Below are 12045 nucleotides of genomic sequence, written 5' to 3' on the forward strand. Positions count from 1 at the left end.
TTAGGGGAGAAAGAGACCTCGTAGCCCAACACAAGACTGGCACAAAGAAAAGAGATAAATGAGTCTCAGAATTTTTATAGGGTTGGATATCATTATCAGCCTCTCAAGATGGCATTTTTAAGGCTTAAGTGCCATATTAAAAGGAGAAATTTGCACTTGTGGTTAGTATCAGTCAAAAAGAGCTTTCTTTTAAAATAAGAGATAAACTGAAATCTCCAACTCAAGTATAGGTATTTTGATGTGTGAAAAGATAGCTCCACTACAATGTTCCAAATGCTTGTATCTGTGATTAACATAAAGATCCAAGGCTATAAAGGCAAGGCAGCGTGATCACAAATAGTCAAAGCAGCAGAAACGTTGAGAGCAGAGAAAAAGCCATCATCACAGATTTCTCATATCTGCCTGATGGTTGTCACCTTATAGTTCAATTTTTACTTCAGGGACTTGCAGAACTGAAATAAAAACTTTTGGCTGAAATATATGCATTATAAATCTAATTGGGACCAGAGAATTACCTTTTGGGGCCAATTTTCATCTCTGTAAAATTGTAATCCTAAAATTACTATTGACCACTTTGCTGTGATTGAAAAACTTGAGATAGAATTGGATACAAATAATGTTTATAAGTTAAAGTGATTCATACCACTTGAGGTAAGATTAATGCTTATTGGTACACTGACATGTTATTAATACTTAAATAATTCAGATTTATCCAAAGTAATGATTCATTCATTTATTAAATGCTGAAATTCAATTTTATTATTAATAATTGTTAAAATATTTATGAAATTAAGTACTATATTCATCACTTTTCAAGATTTATGATTATATATATATTATCAAAAAATCAAACACTTTATAGACCACTAATTTTTAATAATGAGGTAATAGTTAAAGTCAGTATCAATAAAACTCCTCTTCAAAACTAAGGGGCACTAAGGGGCTGAGACTGTAGTAACTACTGACCCTCCATACTCCAGTGGAAAAAAATTGTCCAGTAACTCCATCAGTGGCTCTAGAATAATCCAAAGGAAGGCCAAGAGGTCAATCTGATGTTCCAATGTGAGGATGGGAACCACCAGCACCTAGCCTTCAATGACAGCTGCTGGCTGACGTCTTCTGCCCTTACTTTTCTTGCCAGCCAAGTGCACCTTCTCACTACCTTCCATGGGCTCATTCACCCATCAAAATTTGAGGCCTGTTCATAAATTGGATAGGAAATAAGAAAAGACTCTGAGATCTATTCACATTGCTGGTTCCCTAGACTGTAACTCAGATCCATTTCTGCCAGAGTCCTAGACCCAGGTTCTAACCTTGACTTGCTCCTACACTTTGCCCACGCTTCTGATACTTTATTCCCCAGTTTTACCTTCTGTGTCCCAGTCCCACTGGTTGAAACTCAGATTCTAAGCTTTATACACACCAGGCTGGGTTTGTATGTCTTAGCTAATCTCCCTGAACCTGACCTCAGTCCCACCTTCTGCAGTGTCTTGATGCTATCTAGCCCCTTCTCTCCACATCAGTGCCACAGCCTTGGCTCAAGCCGCAGAGCAGAAGTTCTCAGACCCTTTCACTCCACCACCTTCCATTTGCCCAACCCAGAGGGAGTGCTGCTAATTGGAACAGTCAAAGTTGAACACTCTGAAGAGGATACATTTCCTAGTGGAAGAAGGCCATGTCCAAGTGTGTGTTTTTTTTTCTCTTCTACTATTTCTTAATCCATGCTACTTGCATGATAAAAGGACCAGGCCCTGCCTCAAAGTAACCACTGATATGTTTCTCTTTCTTTTTCCACAAACACATCCAAACCTTAGCTTTAAAAACAAGAATGAAGCTCCTTTTAGATCGCAGGTCCAAACTGTTTTGCTCCATTCCAGCTTTGCCAGAGCTATGCTTTGCACACTAACTCAGCCATGAAGTAGGACACTAATTGCCATTCTCTAAATGTTACCTGTGGACATACTTCCCTTGAGATCTTTTCTGGGGAAGGAGTGATTAGCTGGACTTGATTTCTTAAAACGTTGCTTCAAAAATCCCATATGTGTGTAGCTAATCCAATCTTGCTAGCTTTTTAAGACTGCCACTTTGTTCTCTCTATTGATCCAATTCTTACCACCAAATATTCATTTTATGTTATGCTATGCAGATGAGATTGCATTAGACTTCATGTTCCTAAATAAAAACACAGAGTTCTTTGGCAGCTCCTTGGGTTATACAACCTACTTAAGGCAAAAAGTGGCTGAAACCAATACTCTACAAACTTCCATTAAGAAAATGTTCCCACCCTTACATACTCACACCAGAATGATATCTTCAAGGTTGAAATAACAAGCTCATATTCTCATATACTTTTGCACACATTTCTGAGAAAGGAAAAAATAATAAGCCTCTTGTGGGTTGGATTGTTGTCTTATACTTCTCTGTCTATTTCCAAGAGCAAAAGACTGTGTATTCTTTCAAATATTTGTTGAATAAAAATGGATAAAGAACCCTAGCAAGACAGATTAGTATTCTTGAAAACAAAATAATTAGGTGGCAGTAGGCACTTCCAAGAATTACATATAAAAAAATCAAACCCGAACTCTGTGTGGGTAATTATAAACACCATTGCCCTCTGGTACCTGGATTGTGATAGTCTCAGTATTGTTAGGAGCAAGCCACAGTGTAACTAGGGGTCCAGTTCATAATATCAGTGGGTTCAGGGTTAAGAGACATTACAAGTGGGTCTCTCAGGGTAAATTTACATATATATTCAAGAACCACAATTGTGTGAAAACAAATTCCTATAGACACTCATTCTCTTGGTTGACTGAAAATTATTATTCATCAAAGGTCAGTATTTCTAATCATTAGAGGGATCAAGGCAAATCATATCATGCTTTCATCCTGTAAATTGTTATACAGATGCAATTTCACAAGCATGGAAATAAGGAATTAACATGACCTGGAAGCTTCATAATCAATAGACCTAAGCTTAAATATTAGAAATAGTAAGAGATTGAAAATTTCCATGGGGACAGCCACCAAAAGGAGAGTACGTACAGGAAAGCTCCATCCACCTCCATCAACTATGATTGCTTGCTGTCAACAAACATTTGAGTACCTGCTACAAACCAAATACTGTGGCTGAGAGCTGAATGGGTACCGTAGAACTCAGAACTAAAGCCAAGGTGATTAGTCACCCTAGCCTGTGAATAATCCCTGCCCTCAAGGCCATTATAGTTTAGGAGATAAATCAAATATAAATAAAAAACCAAATGCTATAGAATTGGTTAAGGGAACAAGTACAATAGAGAAACAAAATAAAAGTATCCAGGGGAAGCCTGTAGTTCTCAACCCTGGCTGCTCAATTTACTTTATTTTTTCACTAGTTGAGTAAGCTGAGGCCCAGAACATAAAATTATGTGCCCTAAATTCCCCAGAGATTCTGATTTAATTGCCCTGGGGTGGCAATTGGGCATGGGTATGTTTTTTAGGTGCCACAGGAGACTCTAATATGCAGCCATGGTAGAGAACTACTGAGATAAACCCAGCCATGAAAAATGGAAAGATATATCAGGTGAATGGGGCAAGGGAGGAGAAGGATTATTCATTTTAGAGGAAACAATATGTGCAAATGTCCTGAGGCAAAACGAGCATGACTCTTCGTAACATTAATACTAAGAGCAGTCCAGTGTAGACAGAGCGTAAGATACTGAAGGGAATATAAGAGATGTGGCTGGAAGGGTAATTGAGATCCAGATATCGAAGGGCCTTGAAAAACAGTCTGACAAATTAGAAAGTCCATGTCCATATAAAGGGTGCAGGCACTAGTCCACTTCAGTCTATTGTTGCCAGAGGGGCCAAGGAGATGGTGGGAGGCAAGAGTGCCACATACAGTGAAATAACAGGGAAAAAGTTATTTGCAGTGGTGTAGCCAAAGGAATTGTAACAACAAGGATCTCCACTATCTAACTCAAAATTCATTCTTGTCGAAGTTTGAGACAGATGGTAGAGGGGACACAACACTGTACAGGAGAAGACATCCTAACTGGCAAGGAATGGATTTTGATGGCTCTTCATTAAGGTGGAAACATGAGCTCTGGAGTTAGAAAGACCTGCATTTAAACACTCCCTCCACCTTGTACAAACTGTATTATCTTAGCAAATTAATCGACTTCCCTTCGTCTGTAAAACATAGACAAAAACAGTATCAATTGCTTATTTTTTATTATTTTTTATTTTGTTATGAAACTCTATTATAATTTTTATTTTATTTTGAAGATTAATTGATATCATACACAATGAACGTCAGCACAGTTTACGGCACATTTTAAGCATTTAGCGAATATTAGGTATATCTGCTATTACCAAAGAAGTCGCCATAAGGACAATGGACATCGGATATGTTTGAGAGACGTTAAGCAGGAAGAATTTAAAGACCCTGACTAATTGAATATGGCTGTTAAGGGGAAAGTGGGAGAAGCATCCCTCCCAGGTTTCTTGCAGGAACAACTGAGTAGATGGGGCGGTGGGGTAGGGTGGTGACTCGTATTATAATGAAGAATAGAGGATCAGGACTAGTTTTGTTAGGAAAATGATGTACTCAGTTTTGAAATTTGTCCCTGGGAGACATTAAGATGGTTTCCAGTAGGCAGCTGGATATTTATATGTAGAGCTAGAAAGAGAAAATTGGGCTGGATATATATTTCTACAATTAATCAGTAGACAAATGGCAATCAAAGCCATGGAAATTGATTAGTTCATGAAAAACAAACTGTATAGAGAGAAAAGAAAAGATAGTCAGGCACAAAGACTGGAAAACAAAAAAAAGGCCAATGTGTTTTTTATTTAGAGAAATGGCATTAAGACAAGATGAAACATGGCTGTTGATGGAGGGGCAGACACCCCCCGTGTTAGAAAGATTAGGGGAGCCCACAGCAAGCCCACCTCTCTTGGACTCAGAATGGGAGAGGGCAAATGTCCACAGTGGTGCTCTGGGCTGGGGTAGTTAGGGCTAGAGATGCATCTATCCTGAAAGAGAACAGAGCTGAGGAGTGAGGGATCAAACTGAGCAAAGCGGAGTAAACCTGGTTATGGATTTACTCTAGTCTTTTCCTTTGTGTTGCCCCTAACCTTCAGTAAAGTCTCATTCAAACATTTTATGCTTGTGTCACCTCTGCTACATGGTAAAAATCTATTGTCTGGTGAGGCTCAGGCCAGTATTACAGCATGTCTCCCCTCCCTCTCGCAGCCTAAGTGACTCTACCTAGCAGGGATCAGTGAGAGAACCGCAAGAGAAAGAGCGATAGCGCTTGGTATAGCTTCCCAGCAGCAGAGCTCTCTTCTGGTTGGGACACCATAGGTTTTGTTTTATCGAGGCAGGTGGCATGTCAGCATGCAAAGGGGTGGCTTGAGGGGCTGATGTGAAGGCAGGCTCAGAGTCAGCCCCAGTCCCACCCAGCTTATGTCCGTCACGCTGGAAGCAAATGGGGAAACAAGGGCTAAAGGGCTAAAGAATAGAGTTTTGCAGATTTAAGTTTGAACCTATCATAGTGGTTCTAGAATTGGGGGTGATTCACCAAATGATTGGAGCTTCAATCTCCTCATCTCGTGAAAATATAAAGTACACTAATACCTACCTTGCTAGGTTTTGTAAGATTAAAAACAGTTTCTGTAATGCATTCAAACTGTAAAGCACTCAGATGTGTCGTTAAGGTGATTAGAAGAAACCCAACTTAAACAAGTATTTGCACATGCAAGTGAAAAGCCAGGGTATAGCAGCTGTCATAAGGACTCGGTTTCTCTCTGCCATGCCCTTTGCTGGGCTGGCTTCATCTTCAGGTTGGGGAGGTCCTGGGAAGCTATGGATGCACATTATCCTGCTTTCATCAGTCCCCGCACAAAGGAAATTGTTATTTCCCGAAAGGTTCCACACATGTGCTGGGACCAGATTGACTACTTGGGTCATTTATATTGCCATTGCCATTTTAAAATAATAAATGACTGGCCTCCTGTGTAGTGAACCCATACTCTTGAGCCTAGAGGCTAGGTCTTATTCCTGAGTCAGCCATTGGCCAGGTGTATGGAATTGTGCTATCAAGTCTTGAGCCACAAGACTTTATGTGGACCAATAATTGTATCTAGGTCCTGCTCTCAACACTGCTGCACATTGGAATCTGTGACAACTACAAAAAGCAGAAGAGAAGAAGAAAGACAGTACCTCCATGCCCGGGCACAACCTCCAGAGATTCTGATTTACTTGTTAGAGATGAGACTCAGGGACCAGTGTTCTTTTAAGACATCAGGTGGTTCCACTGGGCCCCCTAGGTTGAGAATCCTGGTGGAGGGGAACTCAGTCCACTAATCAGCCTGGACACCATCCCTAGTGCCAGGAATGATGTCACTTAAATCATATGTACTAAAAATGGAAGAGGGGTTGTTCCCTAAAATAAATGTGAGGTATAGTGACTAAAAGAAGCCGTGATGGATAACAGCTGGTAAAAACAGAAGCCTACTACCATATAGGCCACATACCTCATCCTCATACTCACTGCCAACCTCTTTTGTTGCAAACCTTGCCATGTTTTCACCACCCTAAACAAGAAGGTCATGGCTCTTCCATGTGGACAGCTCTAAGTGTTATAGGGAGCATTATGCTAAGCGCAGAAAAATATAAAGGGTCCTTGAGTAACTGAATCATCGTTCTTTTACACTGAAGACAAATAAAAAGGAAGTCAGTAGTGCCGAATAAAGCCTGGAGCTATAGTGAAGAGGTGGGATACAGGGAAACGGAAATGAAGGAAAAGCCAGGAAAGTGTCGCAGCTCCTCTGAATATTTTTATGGAGGTCAGGCGAAGTATAGTTCAGACTTATTTAGGAATATTTAGCTGCCATTGTTCCTGCTAGAAAAATTACTAGCAGGAAGATCTAGTGATTAAGGGGGTTGAATTGGAGATACATACTAATGCTAGGAGTCTGTCTCCTCCAGGCTGAGACCATGCAGAGAAAAATTCCCAGACAGGCCTTTAATCTTTGCAACGCAGTATGCTTCAGGAATTTCCACTTATTGTTCCACATGTCACTAAGCTGCCCTCAGGAGTGCAGTGAAGCTCAGCTTCCACACATATGCTCTGGTGCCAGTAATGCCACACATTCTGCATAATTATAAGGAACATCCATCTTTTGTCTGCAGCCCAAAACGTTGTGGTTTGAACATCAGGCAACCCTATGGCAGCTTAAAATTTTCATGGTTTGGGAAGAAAACTTCTAGGTGATCCCTTGGAATGCAAGGCAAAACATTCTCGTATTTCTCCTCTGTGGATTAGGTTCTTATAGGGCAAGTCACGCATTTCAGGTCTCCACCCTGTCTCAATGCTTGAGTTTTCATGTTGGAAACAAAATAACTATTTCCCCTAAGTGGTAATCCAGGCTAGAATGTGAACTAAAAATTATAGAGACCAGAGTCTTACACTACTTGGCTTGCCAACCACGTTGGTGACATGTTTTAAGTCAATGTCATTCTCTACAAATTTTTGCTCACCTACAAAATACGTTTGGTAGTGAGGGACTTCTAGATAGCAGTTAAAGAACACTGTGGCAAATGCTAACTCTAAAGGCTCTTACCTGATGTTAGTAATGAGAGCTCCCAAATTTTTAAGATATTTTCGAAACTACAAGTGGTTTCTAAGAAATAGCTGAACATGGTGATATAACCTGAAGTTTCTTTTATCTTTCTTTGAAATGAACACATCTATACTTATATTTATTTAGTTTGGAGAGGGGCAATCACCCCTTTGGCAGTCTGATTAAAGCCTAGGGACTCCGTTGCAGAATACTTTTTTTAAAAATAAGTAGGAGATGGCCGGGTGCGGTGGCTCACGCCTGTAATCCTAGCACTCTGGGAGGCTGAGGGGGGCAGATCATTTGAGCTCAGGAGTTCGAGACCAGCCTGAGCAAGGCATTGCAACAAAACATGTTAGAAAGTGTCTTGGCAGAGGAGACAAATTTGTCACCCATAGGACTAGGTAGGTAATGGGAATGCTAGCAAGAAGGGTGGTCGTGAAGGTGTGAGTGATGGGCATGTGGCAAAGTGCAAAAGGCAGGCTTCTGTTAAGGTCCGGCAAATTTTTGCCACGTGGGAATTTGGGCCCCATATGGCCGTGTCTCCCTAACTTTTTCAAGAGAAGAGGGCATCTGGATTTTTATATGAACTATTCATATTTGTTATTGTTGGCTAAAGAAAAAATGAACATTGTTTGGGACAAAGGAAATGCGTCTTTTACCAGATTTGTCTGGAAGGCTGCATGTTTGTAACTTCAAGAAAGTAAAAGAAGTCAGAATAAATGAATTACTCATATTTTTAATGTATTTTTTACTATCAATATCTTTATTATGTTTATATCTAAAACATAGGAATTAATTTAATCAATTTCCTTGCTAGGGCGGCAGCATACTGCAATAGAACCATCACCAGCCTCTAGAATGTTTTAATTCTTCCAACAAACATTTGTATGCCAAGCAATATATAAGGAGGTAATAATATAGAGATTAAGACGTTGTCTTTGTTTCCAGAGCTTACAGACCAGTGTGGAAAGAGTTGTACCAAAATATCGTAATACAATGTGTTAAGGGCTATCACAGAGATATGTAAAAAGTACAAAGGGAGTAGGAGGGAAGAAAACATAAGTCTTCCCAGGAGATTGGGAAGGATTCTCAGAGGAGAGATCTCTTTGAGTAGAACTTTGTGTCAAGAGGCCCAGATGATTACTGATCTAATAGGATATGTTGAAGAATTAGGTTTTTATCTTAGAGGAAATAGAGGGTCAGCAAAGAATCCTGAACAGGGAAGCAATACGTTCGGATTTTTGTAATTATTCTGGCTGAAGTGTGGAATATAGCCTACAGGTGGAGACAAAGCAGAGAATGAAATCTCTCAACATGATGATTGTAAATGTTCAGACAGAGAATCAGGGCAGCAGCAGGGGCTGTGAGGCCAGACTACCTGGTTGGAAAGATAGTTATGGGATGGAAATGACAGAGCCTGGTGGCTGACTGTATGCCAGTGGGCTGGGTGGCAAAAGAGAGGGAAGAGTTGAGAATGACTCCCAAGACTTCCTACAGGCGGTAATCAGGTATAAAGGTGAGCACATCACCTCTGGAGCCAGAGGACATGGGTTCAAATCCTACCTTTTCCACTCATTTGCTCTGTGACTTTAGGCAAGTTATTTATCCTCTTGGAGCTTCAGTTTTGTATATATGTCAAATGTTCTTACAGTAGTGCTATATGCATGCCTAAAAAAATCACTGTTATTATTATTGATTATTATAATTTTGGTTAGAATGGTGGTTTTATTCCATTTGTTTTAAAAGGCTGGATGTTTCATTTGAAGTGCTTTTAGAACATTCTAGGTTTGCATAGTTAAATATGGGGATCTCAGGTTGAGAAGAAAGTTTCATTAGCATATTTTGTGTGGATGAAATCACCAATGGTACTTTGAGAGAAGGCCAGAGTGTGAGTCTCCAGGACACTGATGCTTAGTGGGTAGAGTAGAAGGTAAAAATCTACAGAGGGACATAAGAAGAAAAAGCCAGAGGCAGGAGAAAAACAAAAAAGTGGTATCTAAAAACCAAGAAAAGAAAGTTTTAGAAAGAATATAATCAACACAGAAAATGCTATAGAGGAGTCAAGTATATTGGTAACAGAAAAGCATCTATATTTAACAATTAGGAAAACTTTAATAAAGTAATTTAAATGTCTTCTTGGTATCTGACATATAGAAAACACTCAAATGTTAGTTTCCATCATCCTTCTTAATTTTAAATGCATTTCTTGAGAGAGAAAAATGAAAACAACTACTAGATTGAATCATATAAACTTTCCATGTTTTTGACATACATTGGTCAAAAAACGTGGACCAATTTGGTCAACGATTGACCAATGTAAGTCAAAAAAGCTAAAGTTGAAAATTTCATGTAATTCAACTATGCTGAGTAAGTGAAAAGCTGTTTGGTAAATCAGTAGAGTTAACAAAGGTATATGTTCCTTTTGTTTGTATTATGATACAAGAACAAAAATAACCCCTTCTTTCTTCTAATGTTCCTAAAGAAATGGAGCTGATAATAATTGCCAATATCATATTCACACAAATATGAAGTGATGATATCTAAATGCCTTCCTTGCTCTGTATCCTACTCTAGTTATTTTTCTTGTCACTTCGCCCTTGAGTCTAAAACTTGCAGGGATGAAACCTAAATGCAAAAGTAATTTGAAGGGAAGGATATTCATACCTTTCCAAAGAAATGTCTTCTATTACTAATAACATTGGCATTATGAGAAGTCTGGTTATTTTGGCAGTGTAGAGTATGAAGTGAAAATGTTAAGAGTGTTGGCTTTGGAATCAAGTCCTGACTCTACCACTTATCAGGTCTGAGGTCCAGGGGAAACTCCTTTCTCTTCGAAGCCTCCATTTTCTCATATGGGAAATGGAAAGGAGACTTCTGTCTGTCAGGATTTTGTTAGGGTAGGGGGAGATGACTACATAAGGGGTTTAGCACAGTGCCCCTTACAACAAGTGGCAGCTTACGATATTTCACTTTTTAGCTCTCCATGGTAGATAAGTATGAAAAAGTTTGAGAGAACCGTTTTTAAAAGAATAGGTACTTTTAGAAGGACTAGCCTTTTCAGGCGCCAGCAAAAACTCTGAAGTTCTCCTTAGCAGCACAGCCCTATCCATTCAAGAGAACCACCAGCCAGTTCCATCACATCCCAAGACATAAGGGCTGAGTAAGCTTTGTGTTTCTCATCTGCCCTGGGGTGGAGAGGCTGGCCAATGTGTTTCTCTATAACCAATGAAATACATGATTCATAAAACAAAACCCCTCAAAATCTATGTCCACATAAAAGCTATACAATTAACTACCAAAGACCTACATATAAACAATATTACTAATGATGTACCACAGGTAACTTTATCATATCCCCAAATCTTCTTATTAACGTGATATTTTCCAAAGGTAAAAAAAAAATTACTAAAAACATAATTCTCATTCATTTTACATTAAATTAAAACAAAATAAATTTATAACATATGCCAGAACTATCTGGTGAAAAAGCCCCTTTGAGTTCATCACCTAAATTTTCAAAGTTTATGGTAGTATTACAATTTGAATTCAAAATTAAGTAAAAACAAGGCTAAAAATGCCCTAACCTGTTATTTGCTTTGCATTTTTCTGAAAGATTACTATACTTTGCTATTGGCAAAATGGTCATTAAAAATGTAATAGTAGACTATTCAGTGAAATGGAATCCCATAAAATATGATAGTATTATGGATCTTAAAGTAAAGCCACTAGTGCAGATGTTCCTAATCATACATACTAAAAACACAAATATACAAACCAGTTTGTTCCAGCTACAGAATAATTTAATTAAAAGAGTGTTTATAATTTAACAATATGAATAGTAGTTAAAGCCAGGGAGGCAGTGAAACTACAAGGAAATATAAACCTACAGAGTCTATGCCAAGGAAACTGCTCCAAATTCTCAAGGCTACGAAATTAATTCCTTTCCTTGCTACAGGTAGAAAATTATTACCTGAATTATGACAAAAAGTGTAATGAATATACCTTTAAGGAAAACAAATCCACACACGTGCATACTAGTTAACTAGCTTTCAGCAATAGAAACACCTACCTAAATCCAGAATATTTGGAATCTGCTTTGGGAAAGTTAAAATTAGACTTCTCACCAGTATAAATTTCTTATTGAGAAATAGATGTGGTAGGTAATGTGACACAAAAGTAAATCGGCATACACAGTAAAACATAAGCTCTAAGGACATACAGGATTCTCCTTGCAAATAAGGATCTTGGCAAAGAGCCTCCTTTATGTACAGAAGAAAGCTTTGTTCCTTGTTTATAGGAACTCTCAAAGCTACAACAGGTAATTGTGTGCTGCTAATTAAGTTAAAAAATGATTGTGTTCAAGCCAGGAGATATTTTATAGCTTGATTCCATAAAAGTAGGAAACTCTATCAGTAAGATCACGTTATAAAAACTCATTCT

General features: G+C 38.7%; 1 protein-coding gene across 1 annotated transcript in view; it reads right to left on the bottom strand.

Moving 5' to 3' along the window:
• Positions 1 to 12045, bottom strand: part of SLC26A7 (solute carrier family 26 member 7) — a 134257-nt gene that overhangs the window by 121387 nt on the left and 825 nt on the right. The gene's annotated exons all lie outside the window — the stretch shown is intronic.

Source organism: Eulemur rufifrons, chromosome 3 (assembly GCF_041146395.1).
Source record: "Eulemur rufifrons isolate Redbay chromosome 3, OSU_ERuf_1, whole genome shotgun sequence".
Classification (NCBI taxonomy): Eukaryota; Metazoa; Chordata; class Mammalia; order Primates; family Lemuridae; genus Eulemur; species Eulemur rufifrons.